The sequence below is a fragment of the Macrobrachium nipponense genome, chromosome 19, assembly GCF_015104395.2.
Source record: "Macrobrachium nipponense isolate FS-2020 chromosome 19, ASM1510439v2, whole genome shotgun sequence".
Taxonomy (NCBI): domain Eukaryota; kingdom Metazoa; phylum Arthropoda; class Malacostraca; order Decapoda; family Palaemonidae; genus Macrobrachium; species Macrobrachium nipponense.
In genome coordinates, this window is record NC_061088.1 from 40150255 (window position 1) to 40169959 (window position 19705).

At 44.3% G+C, this 19705-nt stretch overlaps 1 protein-coding gene and 1 long non-coding RNA gene across 13 annotated transcripts in view; one reads left to right on the top strand and one right to left on the bottom strand.

The window, feature by feature from the left end:
• Positions 1-19705, top strand: part of LOC135216603 (uncharacterized) — a 465366-nt gene that overhangs the window by 62621 nt on the left and 383040 nt on the right. The gene's annotated exons all lie outside the window — the stretch shown is intronic.
• The window catches only part of LOC135212857 (uncharacterized), an 89153-nt gene that overhangs the window by 1095 nt on the left and 68353 nt on the right, over positions 1-19705 (bottom strand). The window lies entirely within an intron of this gene.

The following is a 19705-nucleotide window of genomic DNA, read 5'->3' on the forward strand; positions in this document are numbered from 1 at the left end:
TAGAGTGAGAGCGGAAGCGGAAAAAATATTTTTTTCAAAAAATCACAGCGCACTTAGTTTTCAAGATTAAGAGTTCATTTTTGGTTCCTTTTTTTGTCATTGCCTGAAGTTTAGTATGCAACCATCAGAAATGAAAAAAATTATCATTATCATATATAAATAATGCGATATATGATAGCGCAAAAACAAAATTTGTCTATACAATTGTATTCAAATCGCGCTATGCGCAAAACAGTTAAAATAACAAGTTAATTTTTTTTTGTATTGTACACTAAATTGCAATCATTTTGGTATATAACACATTGTAAAATGATAAAAGCAACACAGAGAAAATATTATCACAAAATGATGCATCAATTTGTAACGCGCGGACGTAAACAAATATTTTTTCAAAAATTCACCATAAATCTAAATATTGTGCTAGACTTCGAATTTGTTTCAAAATGAAGAAAAATGATTGAATATTACTATACTGTAAAAGTATTAGCTTACAATTGCAGTTTTCGACCATATCTGACGAGTTAAAAGTTGACCGAATGGAATTTTTTTTATAATTTTTTTTTATATGCAATTATTTCAGAAATTGAGCTACAACCTTCAATTTTTTTTCCATTTTTATTCTACATGAAATTGCGCACATTTTCATATATAAAAACTCTATGAAATGCCTAATATGAAATGGAGCAAATATTCTGAGAATGCGACGTACGCATTTCGGAGATTTGCGGCGGAGAATCCGCGAGCGGAGGGAAGGAAAGTTTTTTTTTTTTAATTCACCATAAATCTAAATATTGTGCTAGAGACTTCAAATTTGTTTCAAGATGAAGATAAATGACTTAATATTACTAGACAGTAAGAGTTTTAGCTTACAATTGCGTTTTTCGACCATTTCGGTAGTCAAAGTTGACCGAATGTGGTTTTTTTCTATTTATCGTGATTTATATAGAAATATTTCGAAAATGAGAAAAGCTACAACCTTCAATTATTTTTTAGTTGTATTCTACATGAAATTGCGGACATTTTCATATATAAAACTTTATGTAACAGCTATTTTAAAATGGTGCAAACATTACCACAATCGCACATATGATTTTTTCGGAAGAGTTACCAGCGCGGACGTAAAGAAAAATGTTATTTTTTTCATAAATTCACCATAAATCGAAATATTGTGCTAGAGACTTCCAATTTGTTGCAAAATGAAGTTAAATGATTGAATATTACTAGAATATAAGAGTTTTAGCTTACAATTGCGTTTTTCGACCATTTCGGTAGAGTCAAAGTTGACCGAAGGTTGAAAATTTGTCACTTATCATTTTTTATATGAAAATATTTCAAAACTGATAAAAGTTACAACCATGGGTTTTTTGAGTTGTATTGTGCATGAAATTGCGCACATTTCCATATATAAAACTTTATGTAACGGCTAATTTTAAAATGGTGCAAAACATAACCACAATCGCACGTATGATTTTTTTCGGAAGGTTACAGCGAGGACGTAAGGAAAAAGTTTTTTCATAAATTCACCATAAATCGAAATATTGTGCTAGAGACTTCCAATTTGCTGCAAAATGAACGTAATTGATTGAATATTACTAAAATATAAGAGTTTTAGCTTACAACTGCGTTTTTTTTTCGACCATTTCAGTAGAGTCAAAGTTGACCGAGGTTGAAATTTTGGCATTTATCGTTATTTATATGAAAATATCTCAAAACTGATAAAAGCTACAATCATGAGTATTTTTTTGTTGTATTCTACATAAAAATGCGCACATTTTCATATATAATACTCCATGTAACGGCTAATTTAAATGGTACAAAAATTATGTCAAAGTGACGAAATAATTTCTGAGATGTGTCACCAATACTTTTTAGTGCGGCAAGAAAGAAATTCGAGCTTGCGTGCCTGCGTAACGATTATAAACAAAACAACACCTTGATCCATGGACTCCCAGCATCCCCCAAGGCGCGTGATTCAAGAGTTTCGGCTGGTAGGCCTTTAAGTATTTTTTATTTTTTTTCGCGAATTTTTAAAAAAACTTTTGTATGTCGACGTAAAATATGTCCAGTCGGCACCCGAGAGACATAAAATGTCAACGTAAAATACGTCCACTCGGCGTTTAAGGGTTAACGATGTCGCTGACTAGATTTTCAGTGGTGGTAAGTGATTTATTCGTGTCAGTAAGAGGTTTATTACCATCAGTAAGCAGTTTTCTGGGCTCAGCTCGTGTCGGCCTATGAAATATCCTTAAGTTCATTATTTCTAGGTAAAATATCCTAAAATTTACCAGAGAAAAAATAAAATCAAGAAAATGATATGTTTATAATACAATAAAGTTTCATACATACTTACCTGGCAGATATATACATAGCTAAGACTCCGTCGTCCCCGACAGAAATTCAAATTTCGCGCACACACTGCAGGTAGGTCAGGTGATCTACCGTCCTGCCTGGGTGGCAGGATTAGGAACCATTCCCGTTTTCTATTCATATTTTTTCTCTTCCACCTGTCTCCGCGGGGGGAGGGGGGGTCCCTGGGTTTGGGCCCATTAAATTTTCGTATATATCTGCCAGGTAAGTATGTATGAAAACTTTATTGTATTATAACAATATCATTTTCATACAATCAACTTACCTGTCAGAATATACATAGCTGATTGATACCCTTTTGGTGGAGGGTAAGAGACAGCTAACATGGAATAGACAGGTAAACAACATATGTTGTAGGTATAAATAAACCTTGGTTCCTATCTGATAGGTGGTAGACTTCGTGGCTGTTGCCAGTAGTCTGCATCACTCAAAGACTTTAGCGAGATATGTGATCTATGGCTAAGAGATCTTGTGGGTCTGCCGATGGGATATGAACCGCTTACTCGGCAGAGCCTGAAAGGACTTTGTCAATGGGTACTGGACCACTTCTATGACAATACACCTTATGAAGGAGCGCAACACCGATCCCGATCACCTGATCCTAACACGAGGGTTCGCGCTCAAATTGGAAAGAGTTATCCACACACTCCTTTCAAAAACCCCAATAATTTCACTAAGTTAAAAAACTTTAACTCAAAGTTAAGGATCAGTGTCGGCTCCTTATCCCAGTAACGTATCCGCAGAAACGTATAAACCAAAAAGAGAAGGATCTCTCGTAGGTTAACTTGACATCCTTTGTGTAATGAGAAGTCAACACAGAGTTGCCTCTACCGTACAACACAGCTAATATGTCTTATATGACATATTGTTATGTAAAGAACAAGAATTTGCAAAAGCGCGCACTTCCTGCGCTTTTAATTCTCAGCTGTTTGAAGGAATCAAGGTCACTTATGAAGTGCTTAGGAGATCTCCATGTTTCAAAGAAGACCAGGGCTTTCTTGAAATGGATCTCTCCCGACTGAAGCCTGAAGCCTGGTAGGAACCTCGCGCCTGGCTGGTGCTTCGCTCTTGGTTGGCGCCTAGCGCTTGTCTGGTACCTTTCGCTTGACTGGCGCCTCGCATCTGGTTGACGCCTCGCGTCTTAGCTGGAGATTCACGCCTAGAGCCTGGCTGGCTGCTCGCGGGCCTGGCTGGCGTCTCGCGCCAGGTTGGCGCTTTGTGCCTGCCTGGCGCCTTGCGCTGGTTGGCGTCTCGCGCCCGGTTGGAGTGGCGCCTTGCGCCTGCAGTGGAGCTTCGCGGCTGGCTGGTACCTCGCGCCTGCCTGGCATGGCCTGGCCGCCTGGCCTTGGCTCCTCCCCACTTGCCGGAGCTTCGAGCTTGGGAGAGTCTCGATGATGTCTGGCAATGTCCACATCAGACACTCTTATCTGTCCTATATGTTCGCATCTAGTGCATCTGTGTCAGGTTGTAGGCCCAGTCTTTCACCTCATCAGACAATGACAGTGTTCTTGGGGCTGTCTGCAGGTTTCTTCTTCCTTACTGACTGTGTCAGAAGGTCTTGAGTCGCCTTCTCAGTTAATGAACGAGAAATGTCCTTCACTACTGAGAAGGGAAACCAAAAAGTCAGACAAAAGGCGAGTACAGAAGCGCTGCCCTCTGAGCGTGGGAGACCGCTTGGTTGAAAAAGGACACTATATACTGTCTCTTTTTAAGAAGACCTGCTCCAAACAAAGAGGAGATCTCAACCGAGCCATCCTGAACCGCTTTGTCTATACAAGACAAAATACACAGAAGGACTTTCTGGTTCGAGTCCTTCAGAATCATGGGCTTTCTTGGACATCACCCCAAGGGACCAATCTAAGAAGTTGAAAACTTGCCGAATTATATGAAAGAGTCCCTTGAGGAGATGGTTCCAGTTCTGAAATGCCCCAAGTTATACGGGCCAGAGTTCAAACCTTGTCTACGTGAAGCGTCAACTAAGGTCGAAAAGTCCGCTTCTGACGTAGACGGAAGAGAAATACCCATATTCTCTCCCGTCTGAATCAAATGCCTCTTTTACCAGCTAGTCTCGCTGGAGGCATGCAGAAGACCGTTCTAACTAACTCCTTCTCGACTTCATCCAAGAGTCTAAAGACTGAAGAGCCCTCTTCATCGAAATGGCGGGCTTCATTCTAAGAAAAAACGAAGATTCTTCGTCTTTGCACTCGAGAAAAGAGAGCGCGGAGAAGGAGGAGAGGCAGGAGTCAAGTTCGTCTCCATACTCCTCTAGAAGCAAGGCTGTCAAAACATATAGTTCGACAGTCCTTCTCTTCCTTGATACCCTCCCTCCGAGTTTACTTCTAACTCGGGGTCTAGATGAGTCTCCGCTGCTAATTCAGTACGTCTTTCCTCTGGAGGAGACAAACTCCTAATAGGAGAGGGGCTAATGGGAATGATATTCCTTCCTCTTCCACGCTTTTAATAGTACTGGAAGGCGCCAACAGCCCAGGCTTCTCTCCATAAATGGATGACGCTTCCCGCTTGGATGAACGCTTCTAGTCCGCCAAGCGTCCTGGCTGACGCCTCCCGTTGTGTGGCTGCTGACGTCTGGATGATTGCCTCGCGCCTGGAAGACGCTTCGCTCTCAAAAGGCGTCCTAACTGGCGCCAAAATTTTGGTTGGAGCCTCGCATCTAAAAAGCAGCTTTAAATGACGATTCATGTCTTGACGACGTCTCACGTCTCTCTGGCGTTACGTGTCTTCCGTAAGATTCTCCCGATCTCGCTCTCAAAACCGAAGCCTCTGCGATATGTTTGGAAGCTTCACGTCTGCATGACGCCTCTCGCTTCGCAGGGGAGAGAGGACGAGGATTCTTCTTGATTGGAAGCGCAACGTCCTTCCTACGAGGCGCTAACACTCCCACCAAAGAGGCCAGTTGCTCTTGTACTGGCAAGATAATCTTCCTTGAAGCTTTTCCCACTCATCTTCAATCGGGGGGAAGAAGTATAAAAAGGAAGCAGTCTATAGGAAGCCTGTTCGTCTTCTACCTTACTGAGAGATCTATGAAGAAGACTTTCCGCAGGTTCTCACAACTCTTTCCAATAAACTGTTAAACATGTTAACAGTTATTAACGTCGATCGAGAAGGATCTCTTTGTTAACGCGAATAGGAGCGAAAAAGAGATTCTCGATGGCTCTATGCGATATGAGAGAGTCGTGGAAATGGCCTAAGTGATTAAATGGGTAACGAAATCAGGAACGAATCTTGCCGTTACCGAGCTTGGTGTCCGAGAGGCTACTGGACTCTTAGGTTAATAACTCGCTAAAACGAGAAAATCTTGGATGGTGCTCTTGGCTCAATGCGCCAGGCTGGCGCTTCTGGCGCAAATTTCGCCAGGCTGGCGCTTCTGGAGCATTGCGCCAGGTTGGTACTTCTGGCGCGTTGCGCCAGACTGGCGCTTTCTTCTAATTCTTTTTATGTTATGTGCCAGAACACCTGTGCCTTTATGGTACCCGACATCCTTTCACATGTTAATTCCGTTCTAGTAGGAAAAGCTTATATACGTAGTATAGTCCATTCAGGGAAACAAGTTCTGCCCCCAAGAGAATGTTTCCCATCCGACTCATCCATCTTCTTCTGAGCAGGTACTCTAATAAGCTATGCTTTTGTAAGCCTGAGAGCATTACATAATATGTGTTCTGCTGCGATAGAATCCTTTAATAATGTTACCTACGGTAAACAGCATTGAAAGGTTGTACTATCTCTCTTATTGAAAGCTTCTTAGCAAAAGGCATACAATATTTTATTTATGTTAGCTTAACTATCCCCTCAATCCGAGGTTAAGACCGCGATTGTAGGGGAGAGATACGGATAGTTATTCCATCCCGCAGGAGAGAGAGATACGTCGACCGCTCATGACTGACACCTACATGTACTGACAGTAACAGGCGTACTGCGTTGGTCTCAGGCTCTCAGCGAAAGCGTCCCCTTGCTTACTCGTTCCAGCGTTGCCAGCTACTCCAATTAATAAAGGAATTTTATAAAATTATTATCGAACTTCAGGAAGTTCTTATTAAAGCATAAATTTTAAGCGAAAAACAAGACTTCGATAAATCTAGAAGCTAAGTAGGTGTTGTCTTAACAATCCCTTTAAGCGTAGTCCTTCCTAGGAAAGACGTAGAAGGATACTGGTAATTGAGTTGCACAGAAAAGAAGTAACACTACGGTATGTGTTTATGATTTGACCGTATCGTTATTCTCATACAGCAGAACTCTACTACCTTTTACTATCTTCGTTCTTTTCGTTAATAGAACGATAGAAAGAGATATATATATCCTTAAGGAACGAAGTTAATCAAGGAACTCTTTAAATCTTCGTGATTTCTTCATAAATCGCGGAAGAGACAGAATTCCTGTTCATCACTAGGGTTTACGGAAGGAAGTAGATATTTTCTATCCGCCATCATACCCAAACGTCGATGAGATCTTATAAGAAAAACTCCCAAAGCTCTTGCCTCCTCAAAACAAGGGAGAAGAGCATGGATGAGGAGAGAGTCCGCATTGAGAAGGGTCTTGCCTAACAAAGGAGTCTTCTGAATAATGAAAAGGGGCTTCTCTTAGTATCAGAATCCTTCTGACAAAAGCAACGGCCGCCTGTGCGACATCTTGCACATTTGCCAGGGGAAAGTTGCTCAAGTTAAAAATTCAAAGAGGAGTCTCGCGACTGACCTCTCTCTCTCTCAAATGAAGATTTTTTGGAATCTTCTGACGCCTGGCGTCTGGATCCTTGCGCTAGCGTCTGGATAGTTCCGCGGCGCTCCGGAATGTTCCGCACGTTAGAAAGGAGACTCGCTCCTGGAACGTTCCGCTTGCGTGGAAGGTCCCGTGCGCCCTAATAGATCCGAGCGCCTCTAGTCTTGTTAATACGAGCCTTTCCTTTGCCAGAAAACGTTCAATGGGAAGCATCCTTGTCTGATTGGGGGGTTCCACTTCTACTATAAGGATCCCTTAGTTTAAGCCGTCTGTTTTCTCTTTGAAGGCGCCTTGCGCCAAGAAAAAGTTCTGGAACGCGGCTCGCACTCAGTTGCTGGAACGCGGCTCGCGTTTATCTGTATGAACGAGGCTCGCGCTAGTCTGTTGGAACGCGGCTCGCGCTAGTCTGTTGGAACGCGGCTCGCTGCTGGCTGTTGGAAACGTGGCTCGCGCTAGCTTGCTGGCTGGCTCTCAGCCTCTCGCTCAGTGAGTCAGTGTTCTCTTATTCAGAGAACGAGCCAGATCGTCCGAACGTTCCAACATGTACATTCTTCGTCTTTTCGGATGTAAGATGAAGAACGGAAAGAACAGGACGCACTTTTTAAAGGCTGGCCTTTGCAATGGCTATCCCTGGCAGTCTGGGACGTTTTACGATCCTGCCAAGGGAACGCCCACCGATCGGTGGGGATTCTCCATAACCTCCGTAAGGCTTTCGACTTTCCTTCTCCTCTGGGCTTGTGAGTTTGGAAGAGGTCTAGGCCTGAGAGCGAGACAGAGCCGATCGAACACGCACCCTCTACTAATTAGGACGCCTTTCCAATGGCGAACTTGGCAGTCTGGGACGTTCTACAGATCCTGCCGAGGGGACGCCTGATCGGTGGGGATTCTCCATAACCTCCGTAAGGCTTTCGACTTTCCTTCTCCTCTGGGTATGTGAGCTTGGAAGAGGTCTAGGCCTGGGAGCGAAACAGAGCCGAACAGAACGCACCCTCCACTGCACTACAGTAAAATCACTTCTTACCTTTCAATAGCTCGTATTTTGAGCTACATTCCTTTGTCTTCAAATTGCAATATGAATTTGAAGATTCTGTGAAGTAAGAAGGAGATGAGGATAACCACTCACTAGTAATGTTAATGCTCTAACTGCTCGTTAGTACGAGAGCTATATAAACTTCTAAAGGAAGCGTAACTATTCTTTCCTTACATCTTCAAGAAGGAAGTTAGCTCAATCAATTCTAACATTTACTACACGTTATTATGAATAAATATTAAAATTTTCCTTCTTGCAAACTATGTGAGTGTCTACCGAAAAGTTCGGCAGTTACACGTAAACATTCTCGAAATTTTCGAAGCCAAAGTTATAAAAACAAATAATAGCGTATGCCCGAACCAAGATCCAGTACTTCCCATGCAAAAGATAGCCCAGAAGATCGATGGCGATGAAATCCAAAAATCAAGTCAGGAGGAACTGCAAACGTTTAAACGTTGTTTTACATTCCAAGCGACAGAAAAAAATATGAATAGAAAACGTGAATGGTTCCTAATCCTGCCACCCAGGGCAGGACGGTAGATCACCTGACCTACCTGCAGCGTGTGCCGCGAAATTTGAATTTCTGTCAGGGACGACGGTTTAGTCTTAGCTATGTATATATCTGACAGGTAAGTTGATTGTATGAAATGTCAGTTAAACTGACTCGCTCACCTCTATAAAAGAAGTGTCGGTATGGAAATAGGAGAGAGCTTGATACTAAAGGTGATGCATCCGCTACTACTACTACTACTGACGCCAAGCGGAGAGCAGCGCCTCCAGCGGTCATCCTTAATTATTAGCTCGACAACGCTAGTTGCATCTTTTTTCGCTCGTGTTGTTTTCGCTTGGGATTTATCCTTTTCAACGATGGAACGTGCTGCTATCGCTTCGGCTAAGTTAAGTGCCTCATAAGTAATAATTTTTGTATTCCAGTCTTCCAGGGACCAGTATTTTCCATTTTTTCTTTTAGGTCATATACGGTCTCGTTGGGTTTGACTCGTGGCGGCCATGAGCCGCCTCGTGTTGTTAAGATTTCCCGATCTTCCATACTGGGACATCTTATGCTTATGGGCTCTATTTTACGTTCATCGTCTTATTACATCATATTTTAGAGTTAGGACACAGCCCATCCCTTTTACCTTTTATCTCTTAGTTTGGTATTTAGGGCTATACTGTGTTTTCTGGCCCAGCATCCCAGCTCTTGCTCTTCATCGGCTACTGCTGGCTCCGAGTAGTCGACTGTTCTTCGGATCAGTTCGCCTCCTCCTGGGCTTCTTTCTCTTTTACTCAAGTGTCTCTTCTATCTTTTTACGATGTATTTATTTATTTATCAGTGTTATTTAGGGTGTTAGGCTAGCCTAGGTGCCTTGTGCCATGTGTTGGTACAGTTTGGTTCACGTGGCCCCTCTGTGGTTGTGTTGCTATCGCGTCCTAGGCCACCTACGATCACGTGTCCCATTAGGCGCCTTACCCTCCCCCTTCCCTCCCTTCCATGTGGTAGGGAGGGGTCTGGTGGATCTCCTTGGTTTTCATGACAACCAACGTAGCCTACCTCCCTCTCCCTACGAGGGGGCCAGAGGAGTTCCATACCAGCTGGGGGATAGGGTGACCACTTATCTCGGGTACCGGGTTACCCGACGGGTAGTAGTAGGGACGGGGGGGTAGGCCACCCTCCTCTCTCTCTCGCCCACCGTGTTCACGCCGGGATTCCCTCCTTTCCCCCATTCCCAACCCTTCTCCTACCTTAACGGACGGAACCCCCGCTGAAGCCGGGAGCCCCTTCAGTTAAAGGTCCATCTGGCTCCGCCAGCGGGCGGGGTGGGAAATTACTAGTGGGTCTATATTGCTTGCCTACTATATCCTGATTTTCGCTACTGGAGGAGAGCTCGCTCCTTACCCGGGCACTCCTCTAGTAGTCGGAGAGAGTCATATCTCATTCTATAAGGATATACCCTTACTGATACGATGATTTATTGGTTTTATTATAATTTTACGTACTCCCCTCCCCTCGTTTCTCCGTCGTGGTTTCAAGCCTCCTCACCACTCCTGGTTGAAACTTTTTCCTGTCTCCGCATAAGCTGCAGACCCCAACCAACCACCTATCTAACCACACGTATTGCGGCGGAGCACTAGTTTTAATCTAACTTACATGCTCCGGCATGCAGCGGAGTCTATGTTAGGCTGTAAGTGTGCACTCAGATACTCATGTATCTCTCCACTTACAGGCTACCAACTGCCAAGATCCAGGCTGTAACGCTGTTCTGTATGACCTCTGCGTCCCAGAAGAATGTAGGACCCACGCCCCGTGTGCCACTACCCACAACGGGATGATTGTTTGGCACCCTGAGGCATGCACCATCTGCTATGACCTCGTGAGTCAGCTTTTGGGTGGGGTAAGTAAACTCCTGGACATATTTCCTGTTATCAAAGATTTACCCTTAGTTTTAAGCTCCTTTAAACCATATCTCCGCCGCTAGAAGCCTTATATCGCCTTCTCTTTCAGGCTTGCCGCCGTGAAAGAAGCGCCCTAGCACCCTGAAAGCTTGGGTAAGCGCTTCGGCAGAACGCCGCCAAGGGCCAACCTTACATTTTAGATAAGAAGCAGGCCATTCAGATCTTCCGGAGGCAAGGCGACGGGGTACGTGGACCCCAACTCAGCAGCCTCATTCATAGCTTCCATCCAGCAGGAGGTGCAGCAGGCGTTTGGGTCCGTTTCGACGCAGGAGCCTGTTCCAGACGTAGCTAACCTGGATCTTAATCTTGAGCCTATGGCGGTAGGTGCGGAGGATTTGTTTGTTGAGGTAGGTGTTTCGGGCGCTCAAGGTCTACCCGTGAGCGCTCCTGGATCTTCTTCCCCTGTTCCTTCTTCTTCCTCTTTTCAAGGCTTTCCACGGGATCTGAGATCCCTTCGCGTTCACCCCGCTCTCTCTGTACCCCCGAAGGTGAAGGGGACAGAGAGAACAGAAGACCCTCCATAAGACGACTTCCAAGAAGTCGTCGTCTTCTTCGGCTAGGAAGTCTACGACATCCTACGCCGACGCGTGAAGGCTAAGCCTAGCTCTTCTCATTCGAAGAGCTCAAGAAGCAAGGCTTCTAAGGAGAAGGCCTGCGCTCCTGCCTGAGCCAGTGCCTTCCCCGGCATCTACCGGATCTACTCCGGTAACTCCTGTTGGGGTGGCGGGACCTAGCTCTTTTGATCCCACCACTTTCTCAGCAGGATGTTGCAACAAGTGGGAGAGATGGTTGGCTCTCTCGGTACGAGATTTGAGCAAATGTTTGCTCAACTTTCTAGTACCATCAACCAATCTGGTCAATCAATACAGGACCTCTCTAACCGGGTTAGGGAGCATGATGACCGTTTCGCTGGCCTCACTCAGGCCCTCAAGCGAACTCCCCTGTGGCAGGTACTGGTCTTCTCCAGCTACCTCCTTATGAATCCCTACCAGCCTTCTCTATGGATAACCCTTGGAGTGGCAGCTTATGCCCCCCTTCAAGGATGGCATGATTTCCATTCCGGAGTGTGGAACAAGAAGGATTGAGGAACTTCGAGTTCTACCCCCCCGGACTGACTCAGCCTTTCATAGGGTATGCTAGGCTTACGGTGACAGCTCTCAATAGGGAGGATAAAATCTCTAGAGAGACTGTGCTGTATAGTAGGGATCACGCACAGAGGGAATGGGTTCACTGCCTGGAGGATTGGGATTGTACCAATACCAAACTCCAGGCATTCAAGAGCCCCTTCACTATCTTTGCTACGGAGGAGGATGGCTTCTCTTCCATTCGCTACTAAGTAGTAGTAGAAGCGACTCTCCAAGCAGTCCTTAAAGACGAGCCCATGCCACAATTGAGAGAGGCGGAATCAACATCTCCGCTCTTTCCGTCCTTCGGAGAATTGTGGGAGAACCTACCTGCCACTTTCTCAGTAGGTAAGCTGAAACCAGACTGTGCGATGGACCAGTTTGGCGAGAAGCTCCCGAGACTGCCTGATAGCCTTATTCAGGCAGAATTCGACGCCCGTACAAGATTTGGGAGATCACTTAACTCCCTTATCATCACGGAGATGGCTGCTCTTTCCTATGCTACGGAACCACTTTTTAAAATAATGGCTAAATCCCAGCTCCAGTCGGTTCAAGCTGATGCCTTCGACTTCTTTTCGGCTAGAAGGAACTGTCGAAAGCATGTTTTGCAGGAGGCAACTATTAGGCACGAGCCTAATAGGCTTCTAGCTTCCAGCATGTGGCGTGCGGACCTCTTCCCTGAAGCTTCCGTGAATGAGGTGCATCACGAGGCTGCTAGGCTTAACCAGAGCCTTAGAGCCAGATGGGGTATCTCTTCCAAAAGGAAGCAAGAGAGCGCCCCTGCTGCTGGTAAGAAATTGAAGAAAACTGGTAGGAGGTTCCAACCCTACCAGAAACAGCAGCAACAACAGCATTTTGTCCAAGCTGTCCCAGTTACACAACAGGGGCAGCCTTCGACTTCTAAGCAGACACAGCCCATTCTCCTGTTGTCTCCTCAGAATCAGCCCTCGACCTCATACACCGTCTCGCCAGCTTTCAACTCAATGTATGAAAGCCAAGCCTTCCCAACCTTCAACAGGTTCTCTAGGGGGAGCAGAGCGAGAGGTCACTTTCGCCAACGTGGCACAGGAAGAGCTGCAAGAGGCAAGCACTTCAGAGGAGGGCGCGGAGGTCAACCCGCTCAACAACAGTGAGGCTCCCCAGGTAGGAGGGAGGCTGTTCCTCTTCGTCACAGTTGTGGGGGTCAGCAAATGGGCACAGAGCATTGTGTCCAAAGGATTGGGTTGGAGTTGGATCAAAGATCCTCCTCCAAACAGATCATTCTATCAGGTACCATCAAAGGAGTTGACAGATTATGCGGAGGAACTCCTTCAGAAAGGAGCTATTGCGAGAGTCAAACATCTAAAATTTCAAGGTCGCTTGTTCAGCGTGCCAAAGAAAGGCTCAACAAAAAGAAGGGTAATCTTAGACTTGTCAAAGCTAAACTCTTTCATTCGTTGCGACAAGTTCAAAATGCTGACCATCTCGCAGGTACGGACCTTACTTCCCCCTTCCCCGTGGGGCCGTCACCACCTCTATCGATCTTACAGACGCATACTATCATATCCCTATAGCCAGACACTTCCGTCCATCCTAGGCTTCAAACTAGGAAATCAGACGTTCTCCTTCCAAAGTGATGCCCTTCGGTCTGAATGTAAGCCCCCAGGGTATTCACGAAAATAGCAGAAGTGGTAGTTCAACAATTGAGAACACAAGGGATAATGGTAGTAGCGTACCTCGACGATTGGTTAATCTGGGCACCAACTGTCGAGGAATGCCTCAAAGCCACGAAGAAGGTAGTGCAATTTCTGGAACATCTGGGGTTCCAGATAAACAAAACGAAATCCAGACTCACTCCGGAGTCTCGTTTTCAGTGGCTAGGAATACAATGGGATTTTATCCTCCCACAATTCTGTCAATTCCGGTGGTCAAAAGGAAAAGAAACTAGCCAAGTCTGTGAGGCAATTTCTCAAAAGCAAACAAGCTTCAAGGAGAAATCAGGAAAGAATCCTAGGTTCCCTTCAGTTTGCCTCAGTGACGGAACATCCTTCTGAAAGCAAGACTGAAAGATATAATCGAGTTTGGCGGTCAAGAGCAAACGCCAAATCTCGGGACAAGTTGTCAGTGATCCCACAGATCCTTCGCAACCAGCTCCGTCCATGGACAAAAGTGAAGAATCTTGCCAAACTGGTACCCCTTCAATATCCCCTTCCGGTGTTAACCATTCACACGGATGCCTCCCTGTCCGGTTGGGGGGGATATTCTCAATTCAAGCAAGTTCAGGGGACTTGGTCCGTTCAATTCCGCCAGCTCCACATAAACGTTCTGGAAGCAATGGCAGTTATTTCTTACCCTGAAGAGACTCCTTCCCCAAAGAAGTCTCACCTAAGACTAGTTTTTGGACAGTGCAGTGGTAGTACATTGCATCAACAAAGGAGGGTCCAAATCCAAACACGTGAATCATGTCATGATAGCCATCTTTGCTCTAGCAGACAAGCACAAATGGCATCTATCTGCCACCACTTGGCAGGGGTAAGAAATGTGATAGCGGACGCACTGTCCCGGTCAGTCCCTCTGGAGTCAGAATGGTCCCTAGACGACAGGTCATTCGAGTGGATATGCCAGAGAGTCCCAGGTCTCCAAGTAGATCTCTTCGCCTCACAAGCGAACCACAAGCTCCCTTGCTATGGTGGCCCCAACCTGGACCCTCTGGCTTATGCCACGGACGCACCTGTCGTTGGACTGGAATCAATGGAAGAAAGTCTATGTATTTCCTCCAGTGAATCTTCTTTTGAAAGTTCTGAGCAAGCTGAGGACTTTCAAGGGACTAGTAGCTCTGATTGCTCCAGATTGGCCAAAAAAGAAAGCAAACTGGTATCCTCTGCTTCTGGAATTGGGTCTCCGACCCTCAACGGATTCCCAATCCCAAGCTGTCGCAATCAGTACAAATGAGGACTGTGTTCGCTTCCTCAGGAATTCTTCAGACCCTAACTTTATGGACTTCATGAAGTTTGCGGCTAAAAAAGATGCTAACATTGATCCACCACATCCTCTTTCTGGAATCAGATAAAAGGAGAGTCAACTATTAGACAATATGACTCAGCTTGTTAAAAAGTTAGCACCTCCTTCCGAAAGAATCAAACACTACAACCATGACAGTTAATTTAGCTATATCCTTTTTCAGATCCTTGTTTGAAAAGGCTTAGCAGCTAGCACCATTACTACTAATAAATCGACTTTGAAGAAAATCTTTCACTTGGGTTTCCAAATAGACTTACAGAAATCTTACTTTACATCTATTCCCAAAGCCTGTGCTAGACTTAGACCTTCTCAAAGGCCTACTTCAGTTTCATGGTTCTTAAAATGATGTCCTCAAAACTAGCCCTCAGATACTGACAACTCGTCTTGCACATTCATAATGCTACTTAGAAAGACGTTATTTTTGTTAAGCCTGGCTTCAGGAGCCAGAATTTCAGAACTGTCGGCTCTATCCAGAGATGCGGGTCATGTAGAATTTCTCCCCTCAGAAGTTCTACTTTCTCCGGATCGCAGCTTTTTAGCTAAAAAAACGAGGATCCCCTTGCAAGGTGGGCCCTTGGAAAGTCATCCCACTTCCGCAAGATCCTTCTCTTTGCCCAGTATATCTTTAAGAGCTTTCTATCTCGTACATCCTCTAGATCCTCAGGTCCTCTCTTTATGAGAGAAAAAGGTGGCACTTTTATCAGTGAAAGGAATCAGGCAACAGATCCTTACTTCATTAAACAAGCAACCCTGAATCATTTCCAAAAGCACATGAATATCAGAGGAGTAGCCACCTCAATTAATTATTTCCAACATATGAATTTGAGGATCTTAAAAAGTATACTGGATGGAAATCACCGACAGTCTTTAAAACGTCATTACCTTAAGTCCTTGGAATCTTTAAAATTTTCAGCAGTAGCAGCGGGAAACATAGTTTCTCCTGATGCTGCACAGTAGTTGTAGTATGATCCAGGTCTCCTTTCTACCTACCTCGTCCAACATGCCTCACCTTACTGCTATGCTCTTCATGATACTCTAGCCTTAGACGCTAGGATATTCTGGTGGACTGCTGCCCTTATTTTTTCGCTAGGGGCATCCACATTGTGTGCATATAATGTGCTTCAGTGTTTCTACCCTTATTTTTATGCTAGGGTAGAACACAATGAGTTTGTATATTTTGTAAATAATACTAATTTAGTGAATCATTTTACTATATTGTTCTAATTACCATTTATACTATTATGTGATACCAATTTCTAGTATAAGCTAATTTTAAGTACTTATGTAATATATGGTATATTAACCTACCATTATTTAGTATAAGCTAGTTTTAAGTACTTTTTGTTTAGTATGCTGTAATGAGTCTTGATTCACTTATATTATATCAATCTTTTTTACTATTTGGTTTCATTTGTCCTTTTATTCCATCTTGTCTGTTTCTCTGGTACTATTTCATAGCCGACACGAGCTGAGCCCAGAAAAAGGATTTGACGTAAGGAAAAATCTATTTCTGGGCGATTGGTTCGTGTCGCCAGCGAAATATCCTTTATCCATTATTCTAAGGTAAATGTAACTAACACATACCAGAGAATAATAAAATAAAGAAAAGGTCAGTACAACTGACTCGCTCACCCTCCAAGAGGGTGTCCGGTATGAACACTATGGCGAGTGAGACCACTACCACGAACCGCTTGCCAATAGAAAATATCCTACTACAAAAACCCCCACTAGAGGGGAGCCGGCCCACAGAGTGGGCAGCAACTACTACTACTCCATTCCCATGCTGCCGACTGCTGCGCCTCTGGTGGCCATCCCTGAAGTTAGCAGACAATCTTGAGCGATGGGACGGGCAGGGCGGGATTTCGCTGGCGACACGAAACCAATCGCCCAGAAATAGATTTTCCTTACGTCAAAATCCTTTTTCTGGGCTCAGTTCGTGTCGCTGCGCGAAATCGTACCAGAGAAACAGCACAAGATTGTAAAGAATAAAATAAAATAGACAAAAAGGTCTCAATAAAAGATAAAAATAAAATAAAGAATATAATTGCAATAGATATACATATACACATGATACAAAAATAGAAATATTACTTAAAATTAACTTAATGCCAATAATATTTCTTAAATTTAACTTAAATGTAACATATATACAGGGCTTACATGGAATATATGTTGAAATCAGTATCTGTGTATAGTTATTATGTACAAACATCAATCAGAGCAATTATAACAATAAACTGAATAGAACAACTTCAATAATAATATAAAAAGAGAATGTATATGACTTTAGTATACAAAACCCGTAACCATTGTAAACACGATGTGTCACCTAGCATAAAAATAAGGGGATCACATCAAAGATATTATAATATACAATCAATTGTGAGTGACCCTAGCAAAAAAATAAGGGGCACCCACTATACCATCATAAGAGCAGCTAAGACTCAAGGTAAACGTAGATGAACAAGGCAGGTATAAACGAACTGTTGGGTGAGATAGGTAGAAAGGAGGACTGGATCTTCTACTAAAGATTAAGCAGAGTCGGGGGGGAAACAATGTTTACCCGCCGCAACTGCTGAAAATTTCAGAGCTTCCAAGGACTTTAAGTAATGACGCTTAAATACTGTCGGCGATTTCCATCCAGTATATTTTTTCAAATCATCGAAATTCATATGTTGGAAATAGTTAATTGAGGTGGCTACTGCCCTGACATCGTGTGCTTTAGGGAAGGAGTCAGGATTGGCTTGCTTAATAAAGTACAGGATCTGTTGCCTGATGCCTTTAATAGATAAAGTACCACCTTTTTCTCTCTTAAAGAGAGGACCCGATGAGGATGAAGAGGTCCTGGACAGAAAGGCTCGTAAGGTCGATACTGGGCAAAGAGAAATATCTTGTGGAAGGGGTACCACCTTCCATGGTTCCCACCTCATCAAAGGATCCTCATTCTTTGCTATAAAACTACGTTCCGGGGAAAGTAGAACTTCCCCTGTGGGAAGAAATTCAACATGATTTGGATCCCTGGATAATGCCGACAGTTCTGAAATTCTAGCTCCTGAAGCCAAGCTTAATAAAAATAGAGTTTTTCTTAAGAGCATTATAAATGAGCATGTGTTATTATCTGTTTCTGAAGCCAGTTTTAGAACATCATTTAAGAACCATGATACTGACGTAGGCCTTACCGAAGGTCTAAGTCTAGCACAAGCCTTGGGAATAGACGAGAAGTAAGAGTCTGTCAAGTCTATGTTGAAAACCAAATTGAAAAATCTTTTCAAGCTGACTTGTTTGTCGTAATAGTGCTAGCTGCTAAGCCTTTTCAAATAAAGATCTGAAAAAGGATATAGCTGAATTGATTGTCATGATTCTAATATCTGATTCTCTCAGGAAGGTTGCTAACTTTTTGACTGCAGCATCATACTGTCTCAAAGTTGAATCTCTTTTATCAGATTCCAAGAAGAGAATATTTTGAGGATCAATATTCGCATCTCTTTTAGCTGCAAACTTCATGAAATCCATAAAGTTAGGGTTTTGAGAATTCCTGAGGAAGCGAACACAGTCTTTCGTTTGTACTGAACTGGGAGAGCCTGGGATTGGGAATTCGTATGAGGGCGAAGACCCAGTTCCAGAATGAGAGGGTACCAATTGCTCTTCGGCCAGTCTGGGGCTACTAGAGCCACTTGACCCTTGAACGTCCTGAGTTTGTTCAGCACCTTCAGGAGAAGATTCACTGGAGGGAAGACATAAATCTTCTCCCAGTTGTTCCAGTCCAGGGCAGGGCATCCGTGGCATAGGCCAGAGGGTCCATTGGTTGGGGGCCACATAAACATGGGAGTTTGTGGTTCGCTTGGGATGCGAATAGATCCACTTGCAGACCTGGAACTCTCTGAAGAATCCACTGGAACGAACTGCTGTCCAGTGACCATTCCGATTCCAGAGGAACTGATCGGGATAGAGCATCTGCTATGACGTTTCTCACTCCAGCTATGTGGGTGGAGGAGAGGTGCCAACTGAACTTGTCCGCCAGGGAGAAGATGGCTACCATGACATGATTCAGATGGCGTGATTTGGAGCCTCCCCTGTTTACACAATGGACTACCACTGCGCTGTCTAAGACTAGCTTTATGTGGGAGTTCTTTGGCGGACGTAACCTTTTTAGAGTCAAGAACACCGCCATTGCTTCCAGTACGTTTATGTGAAGCTGGCGGAACTGGGGTGACCAAGTTCCTTGAACCTTCTTGAACTGAGAATATCCTCCCCAACCGCTTAATGAAGCGTCTGTGTGGATGGTGATCCCCGGAGGAGGAAACTGAAAGTGAAGGGGTACTGATATTGACAAGTTCTTGACTTTTGCCCAAGGGCGTAGACGATTCCGTAGAATCTGAGGGACTGAGGATAATTTGTCCCTGGACCTGACATTTGCTCGTGAGCGCCAGATTCTGGTTAGGTCTTTCAGTTTGGCTTTCATCAAGATGTTTGTCACTGATGCAAATTGGAGTGAACCCAGAATCCTTTCCTGGGTTCTCCTCGAAGCAAGTTTGTGTCCTATAAATTGCTTTACTGACTTCGCTATTTCTTTCCTCTTGGCTGATGGAATCGACAGAGTATGGGAGGATAGATTCCATTGAATGCCCAGCCACTGAAAGTTTGACTCCGGAGTGAGTCTTGATTTGGTCCTGTTTATCTTGAACCCTAGATATTCCAGGAACTGGATTACTTTCAGTGTTGCTTTGTGACATTCCTCGACTGTTGGAGCCCAAATTAGCCAATCGTCGAGATACGCTACTACCATAATCCTTGCGATCTTAGTTGTTGGACGACTACTTCCGCCAACTTCGTGAACACCCTGGGTGCTACGTTGAGACCGAAGGGAACTACCTTGAAGGAGAATGCCTGATCTCCTATCTTGAAGCCCAGATACGGGCGGAAGTGTCTTGCAATAGGGATATGATAGTATGCGTCTGTAAGATCGATAGAGGTGGTGACGGCCCCACGGGGAAGTAAG